This window comes from Pistacia vera, unplaced genomic scaffold (genome assembly GCF_008641045.1).
Source record: "Pistacia vera cultivar Batoury unplaced genomic scaffold, PisVer_v2 Contig661, whole genome shotgun sequence".
Taxonomy (NCBI): domain Eukaryota; kingdom Viridiplantae; phylum Streptophyta; class Magnoliopsida; order Sapindales; family Anacardiaceae; genus Pistacia; species Pistacia vera.
Window position 1 is genome coordinate 60,768 of NW_022196514.1, and position 14,962 is coordinate 75,729.

Genomic DNA, 14,962 nt, shown 5'->3' on the forward strand with positions numbered 1-14,962 from the left:
TGAAGAGAGAAAGTACCAGTGATTGCAGCTTTTTTAAGCTTGCGGATGTGAATCTCTTATAGATGTTGACAGGATGGGACACAAAGTTCTTCTGTTTTGCATGCCTTATCAAATCTCTATGTTTAATCCAATGGCCATTGTTGAGACTATTTGATATTAACATACACTCAACAACAGAGAATCCCATTTGTATAAGAATTTAGTAATAATATATGTTTTAGCTGTATGTAGAGGCGTGAGACCCAAGAATAAGGGCTCTTAACTCCTAATTAAGAAGAAGCTGGAGCTGGCCATGTTGTTATTAACAAAGTGAGTCAAACTTGTTAATCCAATAAAGCCTACAATTTAGTTCTCTATTAGGCTTTTTCTTTTGCCTTGGCCAACAATTAAGTGTTTATTTTCAAATTCCAAGAGAAAAATATTTGAGACGTGAAATAGATGGAAATGCTTTCCCATAGTCAAATTCTTATCTAAATTTGACAATTTCACTTAAAAAAATGAAAAAGTGTGATGGTATGAAAAATGAGTATTTGATGTTACGCCTTTGCCTTCTAACTCAATTTTCTGTTAATTAAATCTTAAAATATTTTTATTTAGTAACTTAAAATTTGATATTGGAGGAATAGGGTGATTAGTCAGAAGGGATCACGAGATTTTTTAGAGTGATGATGGTGAATGTGAAAGTAAATAGTGGGAAGTTTGTACTTTTAGAGTTTATTGATTGAATGGTAGAATGATTAAAAGACGAATATTAATGGGTTTAGCCAAATTTAATGAGTTGTCATAATGAGACATGGGGTCAACTTCATGACCAATTTCTGAAACAGCAAATGACATGTTACCACCCAAGGTTTGGCCAAATGGTAAGTATCACCCTCTGGTTTCATCACTTTTTTTAACTTTCATAATCACGTTACCCTTTTGTATTTGCAATGTTATGAATAATAGGGGTGAGCATACGTAAAAGATAGAACCAGAACCAACGGATACCCACTTGTCGGTTTCGATTTTGAAAAATTGGAACTGGGAATTCATGGGTCTGGTTTCAGTTCCTATAGTGCTGGAATTGGGAACCAAGAATCAGAACTAGAACCAGAACCGAGGTCCTGGTACCTAGGTAGGAAATGACACTAAACTGTAATTTTTTGTAAACTATTAGGGGTGTATTTGTCATTTTTTAAAAAGTTGGGGTAATTTAAATTTATACGAGTACCCAAAACTGGAACCGAAACTTATGTTTCAGGTTTCGATTCCAAGTTTCTAGGAACTGAAATCGACCGATTCTGGTTCCTTAAAAAAATGCAGGCTACTCAGACCCAATCACCCCTAATAAATAATACCATTTCAAAAGGAACCAAAAATAAAAAAAAATATATATATATTAAAACACTTGTTTGTTTGTTTAAGGAAATTAGTTATATATCAAAATATAGACATAAATAACTAAATTTAGTATTGATTTTATCGTTCTACGTTATACAATGATTTGATTAGTACAATATAGCAAATGTGAAAATATATAACTTAGCGTGGTCTAACCTAATCTAATGCATGTGATTTGGTATGGTTTTACTTGTCATTGTTCTAAATAAAGATTTATACCAATAATTCGTTATCTATGTTACCCACTACAAATATAATTTAACACTAAATCTATTCGTATTAAACAAATTATAACGAATGAAGTGGCTTAGAGATCGGTAGGACCATATTATTATTAAGCTATTTTCATCCAAACTTTTGAGAGTGGTTACTTGTTTCAACTAACTTATTAAAAATAATGTTTTTTGTTATACCCCATTTGAATTTCAAGTGCAACACCATCTTAGGTCTATATTATGTTTTAATCACTAAAATACTTTTTCAAATTATTAAAATAATTTTGTAAATACGTGAACAACCTAAGGTTCAGTGAATTAAAGTAACCCTTGTACATATGTTAGACTGGGTCACAATAAATATAGATACTTGGCATATGACGTACATTAAATATAGAGATTTATCATTTTATAAGAATATTTTAAGGAATATTCTGTAACATATGTTTAGAGGAGAAAGACAATGACCCCTTCATTTTCAATAAAGACTTTATGCTTAAAAATACCAAACTATTGCTTGTCGCCATCATAGGATTTAAGGGTGGAATAAGAATCTCATTCTCAATCCTTTGTTTGATTTATAGAAGTGGCATAAGGAATGAGAATATCTCATTCCTTAAAAAAGGGTGTAGCAGCATTCCTTTAACCCCTAAATCAATATATTTAAATTAAAATTATTTTATTAAAATATTGATTATTAAATTTCACTGTTTATCCCTTATCATTGGGATCGATACCGTTGTTGGCGATGTTGCCATCGTTGTATGACAATATTACGTCACACTGTCGACGTCCTAGCCAGCGCATGGGAATCAGAGACCAACGATCTATCAAACTGAGTAGATCCTGACACTTGATAATCGTCACAATGAAGTCATGCGTAGTGGTTGTCAATCACGATCATCCTACATGTTAACGTGGAAATGGTTTTGGCAATCAGAATTTGGCCATATAGGCAGGTTATCGATTGATGATTGTCCACATGTCGACGGTGATGCTTGAAGTGTGTGGGAAATTTGCTAGCCAACGAGTTTGGTCGGCGTTAACCAGTTTGAATTTTTTTTTTTTTTTTTTTATTCTTTAAACATTTGAATTATTTTAAAATTTTAAAATTTTAAGAATTTAGAAATTTTATATTTAATAAAAAATAAAAAGTATATTTATTAAATAAAAAATTATTTATTAAAAAATAATTAGAGTATTTTTGTCCAAAGAAACAAATTGTTTCCATTACATCAACATTTCTAATTATGATCAAACAAGAAATAATATTCAATTCATTCATTTTAACTATCATTAGGTGGGCAAATGGTAAAAAAGCAAAGAGGATCTAACATGGTTTTTCAAGTTTAAGTCATTTGATGGTAAAAGAGCAGAACAAGGATCTAACAGGTCTCTTGAGTTCGAGTCCTCACGACCCAATAAAGATGGTCATTGGAACTCTACTCCCGATAGTTTCAGGATTATTTGAGGTGCTGAAAGCTAGCCTGACACCTTTGGTCTAAAAAAAGAAAAAATCAATTCACTCATATACTTTCATTTTATTAATTTCTAACCACAAACCAAACATAGCCAAAATTTATAGGGACGGAATGATCTAGTGCATTTCCATTTTCAATCACATGTTCCCCTGAAGGATTAGAATTAACATTTGGTCCAAAAGTATCGCATATTACACAAACATCTCTCTTGTTGTCAATTCTACTGTTAATAAACTGTTGACCAATAAAAACAAAAATACCCATTTTAAAGTAAAATATAGTTTAAGGATTTATGAAAAGATAAATCCATTGGTTTAAGAAAAAGAGTTAGAACAATGAAAGACTAAATCCCCTTGGTTTGAGAAAAGAGTTAATTAGTTCAGGTTGGATTTGACATTTTATCATATAAAAATATTTAATTAATATTTATTGAAAAATGGTAACAACATATTGATTTTGAAATGTTTATACATGAGTAATATTACACAATAACCATTTCTCATTAGAGATGATAATAGACCCGATATTTTCGAGTACCCAGCCCAGCCCGGCTTGAAAGGAGCGGGCTTTACCCAAGGTTGGCGGGCTTGGCGTGGGCCTGGACTTGATTTTAAGGCCCGACCTTGGGTACGGGCCGGGCAGGGGTATATCTTTAGGCCTGGCCCAGTCCGACCCCAAAATTTTAGTTTAATTTACTAATTTACCCTATACTTATATTTAATTCAATATATATATATATATATATTATTATTATATATATATATATATATATAATTTATATTATATATATATATATATATATATATATATCATTTTCCCCAAACCCTAAGCTCAATTTTCATCCCAATTAAGGTTTAACATGTTAAATTACCTTTAAATGGTTAGAGGGGTTTGGTTCAACTTATAAAAGTGGATTTCACCGTAACATATTATGCACACTGAAAAGTTGTATAAATAAATATTATGGGTTTTAATTGCTCACTATTACTTAAATTAATTGCGAAATAGTTTCAATTAATATTTAAAAACTATTTTAAATTAAAAAAAAATTTGAAATTTATTAATATTTAAAAATAAACATTATTAAAAAAGGCGGCTTGGGCCCGGTCTGCGTTTATAAAAACCCCTCGGGTTGGGCTTGGCTTTGCCTATCATACCCTAACGGGCTTGGGCTTGTGTCATGAGGTCGAGCTTGGGCCTGGCCAAGGTACCGGTCTCGGCCCGGCCCATTGCCACACTATTTCTTACATTCTTGACGTGATACTCGCAATTAGTCAGTCGTAATTAATTAATGGGATCATGCAGACCCAGTGCGGACTCATTGTGAACTAATCAATTGCGAGTTTCTGCGTCAGGGTTGTGAGAATAAGTTTTTAAGATAGGGTTCTTAATGCAGTATTATTCTTTTAATGTCATGTACCTCGTAGGTAAAGCAAGCTTAATATTTCTAAAACCAAATAATTCATTGACTATAAAAGGTACAACAATATTTAGTTTACCCCATTTTTTTCATAAAACCAAAAAAAAAAATATATATATATTATTACTAAAAATGTGTAATAGTAATAATGTAATATTTATTTTACAAAAGTTTGTTCATAAAATAATACAAAATAAAGATTATCTTAAATCTTTAAATATATTTTTTTTTTTTTTTTTTCACTTTCGTTGTTGTTATGCCCAAGGAAATAAAGGCTGACGTGGAAAGTCACGTGAAGGACGACCTCTCCCAGAGCACACGCACACGTCAGACCTGCCAAGTGATATGGAGCCCACCTCCTTTTTCCTGCACAAGTCATGCGATGTCAGCTTGGAAAAAGGGAAATGGGACGTAAAGCCGGATACATACTGACAATCACACCAAACCATGGATTGAGTGATGATTATACGCTTCAGTCCAGTATAAAGTAGAGGACCCCTTCATTAGGCGGATTCGGCCATTTCTCATACAAAGAAATCTCTCTCTCTTGTAATCTTTTCTTTTGACTTTTTCGTCTTATGTAAGTCATCGCACCGCGACCTGACACACACTAATATCAATCCAAATCAGTGGACGTAGGACTTGCTACCTTGGCATCCGAACCACTTAAAAAACTCCCTCTACATTTATTTCCCTTTTCATATATTCCATTTTCATGTGTATTGAACAGCCATCACTTATACACGTAAAAATTCGTTGGTACAAAAACTTAGCATCAACAGTTTGGCGCTAAAGGAGGGCTGATTTAGTGTCTCCCTTCATAAGGAGAATCTTTGACCTACTGGTCTTACAGCTACAATGGCCCGCCAATCTGAACCTGAGCAAGGGAACCAGCATGCAGAAGGAGTCCCCTTGGCCCAGAGGACACCCCTTCCACACATCCCTCAATTTCGCAAAATGCTGCTGGGAATACCCAACAGCCCCGCAACTGGACCCTGCCATCAGAGTTACCTGGAGAGGTTCGATAATCCTCTCCAGACAGTCAACCAGAGGTTGGACCGTCTGGACCAAGGCATGTCATCTACGCAGCGGAGCCGTACAACCGCCAAAAACGCCTGCAGGTCCGCGCGAAAGCGCGACAAAGGGCGATACCCGTGCCGCAGCACTGCAGCGCGTAAGCGCAAGGGTAAACAAGTGGCAAAAAATAAGCCTACGGGCTCCCAAGGCCGCGAATACCAAAGGTCCCTTACAGGGTATCAGCAAAGCTGAGACTTGGCGAGAGAGTGGACCCCGAGCTGTCCCATGCCACGATGCAGGCAAACCCAAGCAAAAATGCTGGGCTTGTGGTCCCGATCACCACCAGCAAGAGCAATCCCTCGTTATGCGGGAGCCCCTCGCACCTCGCGGGCGGTTCGTACCACCGCGAGGGTTGTGAAGTGCCCCTCACAACCCGTCTCTTCACATGCCCAGTCAGGATGTGTCAAGTGCGGCCGGAAACGCCGCCGAGGCAAGGAGGAATCCGATCTCCGGACTGTCCTGAACCGCAACCGAGAAGGGAGGCTCGCACGGGTAAAAACAATCCCCAATTGGCTCCATTACCGCAAATTGAGGAGCTGCAGCGAGCTCTGGACAGGTTAAGGGAGCAGCAACGAGCAGGCACAGGTCGTCTCTACTCCCCATTTTCCCCTGAAGTGCTAGCTGCCCCACTGCCACCAGGGTTCAGAATGCCAGATATGCGGCCGTTTGATGAACTATGATCCGCAGGACCATCTGTATGAGTTCAACACTTGATGGAGCTCCACCAGGTTTCGGACCTGGCGAAATGCCGATGTTTGCTGTGACGCTGACTTCTCACCCAAACGTGGTTAAGGTTGCTCCCAGCGAGTCGATCAGTTCGTGGCCTCAGATGAGCCGCACGTTCTTGCGGCATTTCCAAGCCAATCGGAAATTTTCGATGCCTTTGAGCTACCTCAGCAACATAAGGCAAGAAGGGACGAATCCCTGCAGTCTTACGTTGACCGCTTCCAGGAACTCAACAAGGTGGCTCATGCCCCGAAGATTCCATCCGAACTCTTATAATCGCGGTTCGCCCGCAAACCGACCTGTGGAAGGAACTGCAGGCTGAGGACGATATTTCCCTCACCAGATTCTACAACCTGGCGAAAAGTATCTTCGAATAGAGAATTCACTAGCGGCACTTGGTCGTCGCGATCACGGCACCTCCAGCAGTATGTCAGGTCGGGGAGATAACAGGCGACTGACCGTAATAGACAATGACAATCAGCGAAAAGGGAAGAAACCCCGCTACAAGCAGAAAAATTCCTATGCTCCTGTCCCCCGTCACGACCGTGACAGGTCCAATACACTCCGCTGATGTGTCCATATCTGCGATCCTCGACAAATCCGAGGAAGCCAGCCTGCTCGGTGAACCAGAACCCATGAAAACTCCTGCAACGGCCAGGAACAGCAAGAATACTGTCGTTATCATCGATAACGGCATCACACTGATGGTGCCGAGCTCTAAAGCAGCTATCGAAGAGCTTATCAAGAAGGGGCACTTCAAGGAGTACATTGACGACTCCCCAAAAAAACCAAGGGAACGAAAGAACAAGCAGCGACGTGACGCAGCGGGTACAGCAGTGTGAACCTATTTTCGGAGGTCCGCACCTCGCTGGAACACACGCGGGGGCGCAACACGCGGGGCGCAGGCCAGGTATGCTCGGGAAGCGCATCATGACCCGATCAGGGTCATGAGCACATCGCAGCGACCTCAGAAAGCCAGAAGGAGGACCAATCACCTTCTCGAGAAGGAGGCAACTCGCTTGCACCATCCGCACAGAGGCTCTGGTAATCACCACCCCTGATTGGATTTCATAACGTCTGCAGGATGCTTGTGGACAATGGAACGCTGTGAACATTCTGTTCAAGTCCGCTTTCGATAGAATAAACCTGGTCGGGCCGACCTGACAGCCTCGATGCCTCTATACAGTTTTACAGGGGATCACCGATCCCCAGCGGAACAATCCAGCTCCCAGTCATGCTCGGCGACTACGACGAGGTGACTAAGTTACAGAGTTCCTGGTCGTAGACTGCCCATCGGCCTTCAATGGAATCCTAGGGCGACCTCTACTGAGAACCTTCAAGGCGGTTACTTCCATCTATCATCTCAAGATGAAGTTCCCCACCCCGTCGGGGATCGGGGAGGTAAGCGGGTCGCAAAGCGCATCACGCGACTGCTATGTAAAAGCGTCCAAATGGCCGACAAGGGAAGGCATTTCGCGTGCGCGCCCCGTCAGGCTATGGCGATCAGCCGGATCGAGCCACAGCCCGTTCCAGTGGAGGATAATATAGACCCACGAATTCAGAAATCCCCCGAGCGGCCCGTTGAGGATCTGTCTGAAGTATCGGTTGATCCAAAAGAGCCGAGCCGAATGCTAAAGATCGGGAGCTGTCTCAATCCCCACTCGCTTTCGAGCTGGTGAACTTCTTGAAGGAGAACATTGATGTGTTCCCTGGCGCATGCTGACATGGTCGGGATCACCCCGGACGTTATTTTCCATTCCCTGAACGTCAGCAGTGAGCTAAGCCAGTACGCCAAAAGAGAAGGGATGATCCAGACGGTACGCCGCGTTAAAATCAAATTGGAGAACCTTCTCCGAAATGGATCTGTTCGCGAGGCTCTCACCGCACCTGGGTCGTCAACCCGGTCTTGGTAAAGAAGCCAAATGGCAAGTGGCGAACCTGCGTAACTTCAGTGACCTGAACAAAGCTTGCCCGAAAGACGTTTCCCCCTGCCAAGAATTGACCAGCTCGTCGATGCCACCTCAGGGCACGCTGTTAAGCTTCATGGATGCATACTCAGGATACATCAAATCCCATGTATAAGCCAGATGAGGAGCATACGACCTTCATTACGGATCGGGGGCTATACTGCTACAAAGTATAGCCCTTCGGCCTCAAAAATGCGGGTGCGACCTATCAGAGGTTGTTCAACCGAATGTTTCCCGACCAGATCGGGAGACAATGGAGTTCTATTGAGACGACATGCTGGTTAAGTCCCAGGTCGCCTCAGAACATTTAAGCATCTCGCTGAGATGTTTGACATACTCCGACTCTACAGAATGAAGCTGAACCCTCTCAAATGTTCATTCGGGTTATCGTTAGGAAAATTCCTGGGGTATATGGTCAACCAGCGGGCATAGAAGTAAACCCCGAAAATATCAGGCCCTGCTCGATATGAAGAGCCCGACCAGCAAAAGCAGGTCATGAGTTTGAACGGGCGAATAGCGACACTCAGTCGCTTCATATCAAGGCTAACCGACCGTTGTTTACCGTTCTTTAATGTTCTGAAGGCCAAGAAATTCGAATGACTTCCGAATCGGAGCAGGCATTCCAGAGTATAAAAGAGCATCTGGGAAAGCCACCTCTTCTCTCTAAACCTCTTCCACAGGAAATCCTGCTCATCTACCTGTCCGTGTCTCAGTTCGCGATCAATGCAGCTTTAATACGGGAAAGGGAAAAGCTCAGTGCCAGTTATTATGCAAGTAAACGTCTATCGGATGCCGAGATGCGGTATCCGGAAATGGAGCGATTACCTTTCGCCCTACTGATCGCGTCCAGAAGCTACGACCTTACTTCCATGCCCATACGATCAATGTAAGAATCAAATTACCCCCTCAGGCAGGTCCTCCAAAGCCAGAAGCCTTAGGAAAGTTGCTCAAATGGGCCATGGAGCTGAGCCGATTCGACCTAAAGTATATGCCCAGGTCGACCATCAAAGGGCAGCTGTTGCAGACTTCACCTCGGAATTCTCCTACTCCCCAGCGAGCACAGTCCAGCGAAGTCGGGCAAGAAACTTTCGAGACCTATCGACCTGGAACCTCTACGTCGACGGGTCTCAAACGAAAAGAGCCGGTGCGGGTCTTCTCCTGTGAGCCCCGAGGGCCTCGAATTCATGGAATTCTCCGTTCGGGTTTAAGGCGACCAACAATGAGTCCGAATACGAGCCCTGCTCGCCGGTTGCGACTCGCCAAAGAAATGGTGCAACCGCGATCAGTATCTACAGCACTCCATGCTGTTCGTCAACCAAATTCTAGGAGAATACCACCAAAGAAGGGAACATGGTCCGCTACTTGGAAAAAGCTAAGGCCTCTTTGGGGTCTTTTAGACACTTTAAAATCGCTCAATCCCCAGGGAGAGCAACTCTATAGCGGACGCCTTGGCAAAGATAGCCTCATCATAAGACTCTAAGCCCCTGATAGCATTCCTTGTTCTTTTGTCGACGCTCCGTCTACAGCTCGACCGAACAGGCCATGAACGAGTTCAGTCAGATTCCTGGATGACTCCCATTATACAGTACCTCAAGGACGGGACCTTGCCTAACGACAAGGTCAAGGCAAGGGTCCTGCGAGTAAGTCTGCTCTTCACACTCATCGGGGACCACTATACAGGAGAGGATTCATGCCCCTCTCCTCCGTGTGTAACCAGTGAAGAACAGACTACATCATGAGGAAATTCATGAGGGGATCTGTGGTAACCACACAGCAGCTCGATCTCTCGCGAACAATTGTTCGTCAGGGATATTATTGGCCCCAGATCCAGAAGATGCGCACAACTTTGTCAAGAAGTGCGACAAATGCCAACGTTTCGCGAACATTCCGCGAGCACCCTCTCACGAGCTGTTTACTATGTCAAGCCCCTGGCCATTTTCTATGTGATACCTTATCGGCCCATGCCAGTTGGAAAGGGAGGGGTCAAGTATGCCGTGGTCGCGGTAGACTATTTTACAAAATGGGTCGAAGCCGAGCCACTAGCCACGATCACGACCAGGAAGTTAAAAGACTTCGTTTTCAAAACATAGTTGGCCCTACGGAATTCCTCACACCCTTATCTCAGATAATGGAAAGCAATTCGATAATGAGGAGTTCAAGCTTCTCGACGACTGGGCATCCACAAAAAATTTGCCTCAGTCGCCAGGCCGCACGAATGGCCAAGTTGAAGCATTCAACAAGAATCAAGCACACTCTGAAGGCGAAGCTCGGGGCGCCAAGGGAAATTGGGCTGACGACCTCCCCGAAGTTTTATAGTGCACGGATAACCCCAAGGACCTCCACCTCGAAACCCCATTTTCACTAGCCTATGGCTGTGAAGCGATGATCCCTGTAGAGGTCGGGACCGGTTCTCTTCGGAGGGACCTGTACAACGAGGACGACAACGAAGCCCTTCTGAGAGCAGTTTGGATCTAATTGAAGAGCGTCGCAGCAAGGCTTCGCTAAGGATGCAGCCTACCAGCAGCGAGCAAAAAGGTTCTTCGACTCAAAGTCCGCCGAAGAGACTTCCGTCGGAGACCTGGTGCTAAAGGAAGTTCTCCTCGGACCAGAGAGCCAAGTGCGGGGGTGCTAGCCTAACTGGGAAGGTCCGTACCGATCGACAAAGTGATCAGACCGGGGAGCTACCATCTCAAGAATTGAACGGCTCCAAGGTACCCCGAGCTTGGAACGCCGAGCACCTTCGGCCATACTATCATAATCCCAACTCAGCTCAGTTTTTGATAATTTTCTTTTCAAGTATTACTGTTTGCTTAAAAACAGTTCGAATGTGTTCTGTTCGCATGTAAAATTTATTGTATCGCTCTGTAAATCACAATTGTAAATAGTGCATATTTATAAAAAAGCAAACTTCAATTGCAAAGAAAGTCATATACAAAAAGTCTAAGACTCGGGTACAATGGGAACGACTCTCTAAACACTAAGAGCTGGTCGTGAAGATCCTTCGAGCCGAGCCACCTGCCTGGTCGGGTCCCTGGTCGGTTTCCTGGTGGCCGCGGCAGCCTGGTCCTCCTCGGCCATGATCCGCAAGGTCGCCTGCCAGAGATCCGGGAGGTCGGAGAAGTCCAAAGCAGGTTCTTTGCACAATGTTGTAGATGGACCCATCGCCCTTCTGCGGCCTTCTCCTCCATCCCCTCAGACTGATTCGCATTTCGCAGTCAGAGAATTGACTCTCTCCCTACTCTCCTGAGCTCGGCCTCAAAGCTAGTCTTTCTTGCTCAGAGGCCCCTTTGCCCTCTTCAGCTCCTGGGCCCGTTCGAAGGTCGCCCGCATCTCCTGGTCCTTCTAGCGACCTCCTTGGTGACCGGGCGGTTGTCCTTGAAGCTCTTTATCTCCTCCGCACGACGGTCGAGCTCCGCCTTTTGGAAATCCACTGTTCGTAAAGCGGCGTCCTTTTGGTGCATATACCTGTTCGCCGCTTCGAAAGCCTGTGTTCTCTCGGCTTCGACGGACTCCAACTCTGCTTCACTTCGCGACCTCCTCTTCCAGGTCGCTTGTTCCCTTTGCGTTCCCCAGCCTTGTCTTCTCCATGGACATCCTCGAGCAAGCAATCCCTGCAAGCAGAGTACGAGTTAGAAATAAATCGGATTGAAATTTCAAGTACGGCTAGTTTACCTTGCTCAGATGCTGAAACGACGTAGCCAACAGGTCGTCGCCCGTGTCCGCAAATTCGTCATACGACTCTGATAGCTCGCAATCTAGCAGGCCGTAAACAATTGGTTCAGGTACTCGGGCAGACTCCCCAACGAGTCTAAAACGGTGCATCATTCGCCTTGTCGCTAGCACCTGCCTCGCCCACGGGCTCCTTGCCCACCTCCGGGATCCCTGGCGCGACCTCAAAGGTTCTCCCTCAGATTCAGTCTCCGACCCTCGGCCTGAATCTGTTTCCTTTTCTTCGACCTCTGCCGGACCTTCCGCTTGGGACGAGCAGTCGGCGCTGGCGGCCTGTTCCGACCTGGTTGCCCCTTGCGCAGCGGGGCGGGGCTGAGGAGCTGGGACTGTTCGCACCAGCTGTGCCGGGACGGCACGAGCAGCCTCCCTCCCTCTCGATCCTCGATCGAGGAAAGACAAACGGTGCTCGACGGAACTGCCCCCTCCTTTGGGGGCATCGTTCCTCCATTCAAGGTCGTTAGTAAACGAAACCAATTCACGACCAGAAGGGACCAAGTGTAACTTACTTCTGGAGGTTCTAAAGACGCCTGGTCGCTGAAAAAACCGTACTTCCGCAAGTTCGCGGTGGTCACAGCTCCTCGCGTCGCGACTATCCTCGTCCAGTACTCCGAAGGATACAAGCCTGTCCGGGTCAGCGAGTAGCGACTGCTCGGTCGTTCTATTAATTGCAAACAAAACAAGGTCGTTACTACGGATCGGGCGAGCAGATAATGAACTCCGCGAACCCTACTTGGATCTTGAAAACGGCAATAGCCGTTTTTAAAAGAAAAAGAAGAACTTTGACTCTGGCTCCCGCATTGCGGGGGTAGCTGTGTATCCCCGCGGCAATGGTAGGTCGCCGAGATAGGTATTACGAGTCCTTGTCCCTACTCTCTTAAGGTAGTAGCGAACCGAGCTCTACCCCGTTGGCTCTCCCAAGCCGCTCTCGCAGCACGCGATGTACATCGCGACAGCGATGACATACGCGTTTTGGCGTCATTGCATCGGTGCGATCCTGAATGATCCAGACCGACCTGATGAAAGGATGGAAGGGAATCCTCCCTCCACCTGAAGATCTCCTCTGAGATCGCGGCGAGGCCATTGTCCGGGCGCCGTGACGATCTGGCATGGTGAGGAACACCTCTGCGCGAATATCGTACTGCGTCTTTATCTATCAAATTCCTCGGAAGTAAGAACCGAGTAGACATCGAGGGCTGCGTCCTCGGGGACTCCCGCGAGGACGAGCTGGCTCCTTCCTCGGGTCTGGATGTTGACGGTTCCATTCCAGTCTGCAATATCGCAACAACGGTCATTAGGGCCTTCGTGTTCGTCCCATGTAATGACAGGACACCTAAAAATCTAACAATGACTCGAGCCGCCATCCACGGCTCAAATCCAAGGGCGGCGTCGCGTCTCCGGTGAAACCCGAGAGACCCAACCACAGTTCACCCAAACCAGTGCAAAAAAAAAATATATTATATAAAATATATATAATAAAGGAAAAGAAAACCTTACTCTCTGAGATGCGAAGCTGATGCCGAAACACGTTTCGATTGCCTGAAAAACGCCGAACGGAAGAAAGTTATTCCTGGTGTGTAAAGATTTTTCACTTGAGCGAAAGAAATTTCGGTGACCTCATAGAAAAATGCAAGTTTTTATATGAGGGTTGCGAATCGACGGTTACCACCCCTTGGAACTGAAACGACCAGCCCACTCTCTCTCCCGCATAAATGCCCCCACGTCGCATTAAATGACGTGATAATGGTCGTCGTTTCGGTTACGCTGCGCCCCTAACGCTGTCAAACGGTGCCAGCTCAGCACGCGAGGCATTTAATGTGTCTGACAAAAGCTTTAACGCGCGCAGATCGCCTGACAGCATAAAACCAAGTTCATTGAATCTGTAGAGGAGCGTCCATCAGATCCAGGTCGCTAAAGTGAATATTGTCAGGTCGCTCTGGCAGAGAACAGCGCAAAATCGTGCTCGCCAGGGTTTTGTACCGAGCTCATCCCGTTCAGGTCGGAGCGAGCAAAAACTCCGACGTAACTTAGTTTCCAAGGTCCGACCCTCGAACCTTAAAAACTAGGGGGCTTCTGTTATGCCCAAGGAAATAAAGGGCTGACGTGGGAAAGTCACGTGAAGGACGACCTGCTCCCGTCAGAGCAGCACGCACACGTCAGACCTGCCAAGTGATATGGAGCCCACACGCGTCCTTTTTCCTGCAACAAGTCATGCGATGTCAGCTTGGAAAAAGGGAAATGGGACGTAAAGCCGGATTACATACTGACAATCACACCAAACCATGGATTGAGTGATGCTTATACGCTTCAGTCCAGTATAAAGTGAGGAGGACCCCTTCATTAGGGGGATTCGGCCATTTCTCATACAAAGAAATCTCTCTCTCTTGTAATCTTTTCTTTTGACTTTTTCGTCTTATGTAAGTCAGCTCGCGACCGCGACCTGACACACACTAATATCAATACAAATCAGTGGACGTAGGACTTGCTACTTTGGCATCCGAACCACTTAAAAAACTCCCTCTACATTTATTTCACTTTTCATATATTCCATTTTCATGTGTATTGAACAGCCAATCAACATTATACACGTAAAAATTCGTTGGTACAAAAACTTAGCATCAACAGTTGTTATAACAATGTCATATGTAAAACATATTTGTTTATAAATTCACCTTATGATGCAAAAGTGCAAACCTTTCTCTGAAACCATGGTTATTTTAGTTGTTTCATCGGTCTCCTTAAAACTCCTTTTTTCTCAAACCAAGGGTATTTTTGACTTTTCATTAGTCTCTTTAAACCTTATTTTATTTTTATTTTTTCAAAACTAGGGGTATTTTCTTATTTTTATTGGTCAGAATTGGTCTGCAGTTAGATTTAGTGGTGGAAATTGACGGCAGGGGAGGTCTTTGTGTAATATGCCGTAGTTCTGGATCAAACTGTCAATTTTGAAAACTTCCTTTAGGAGCG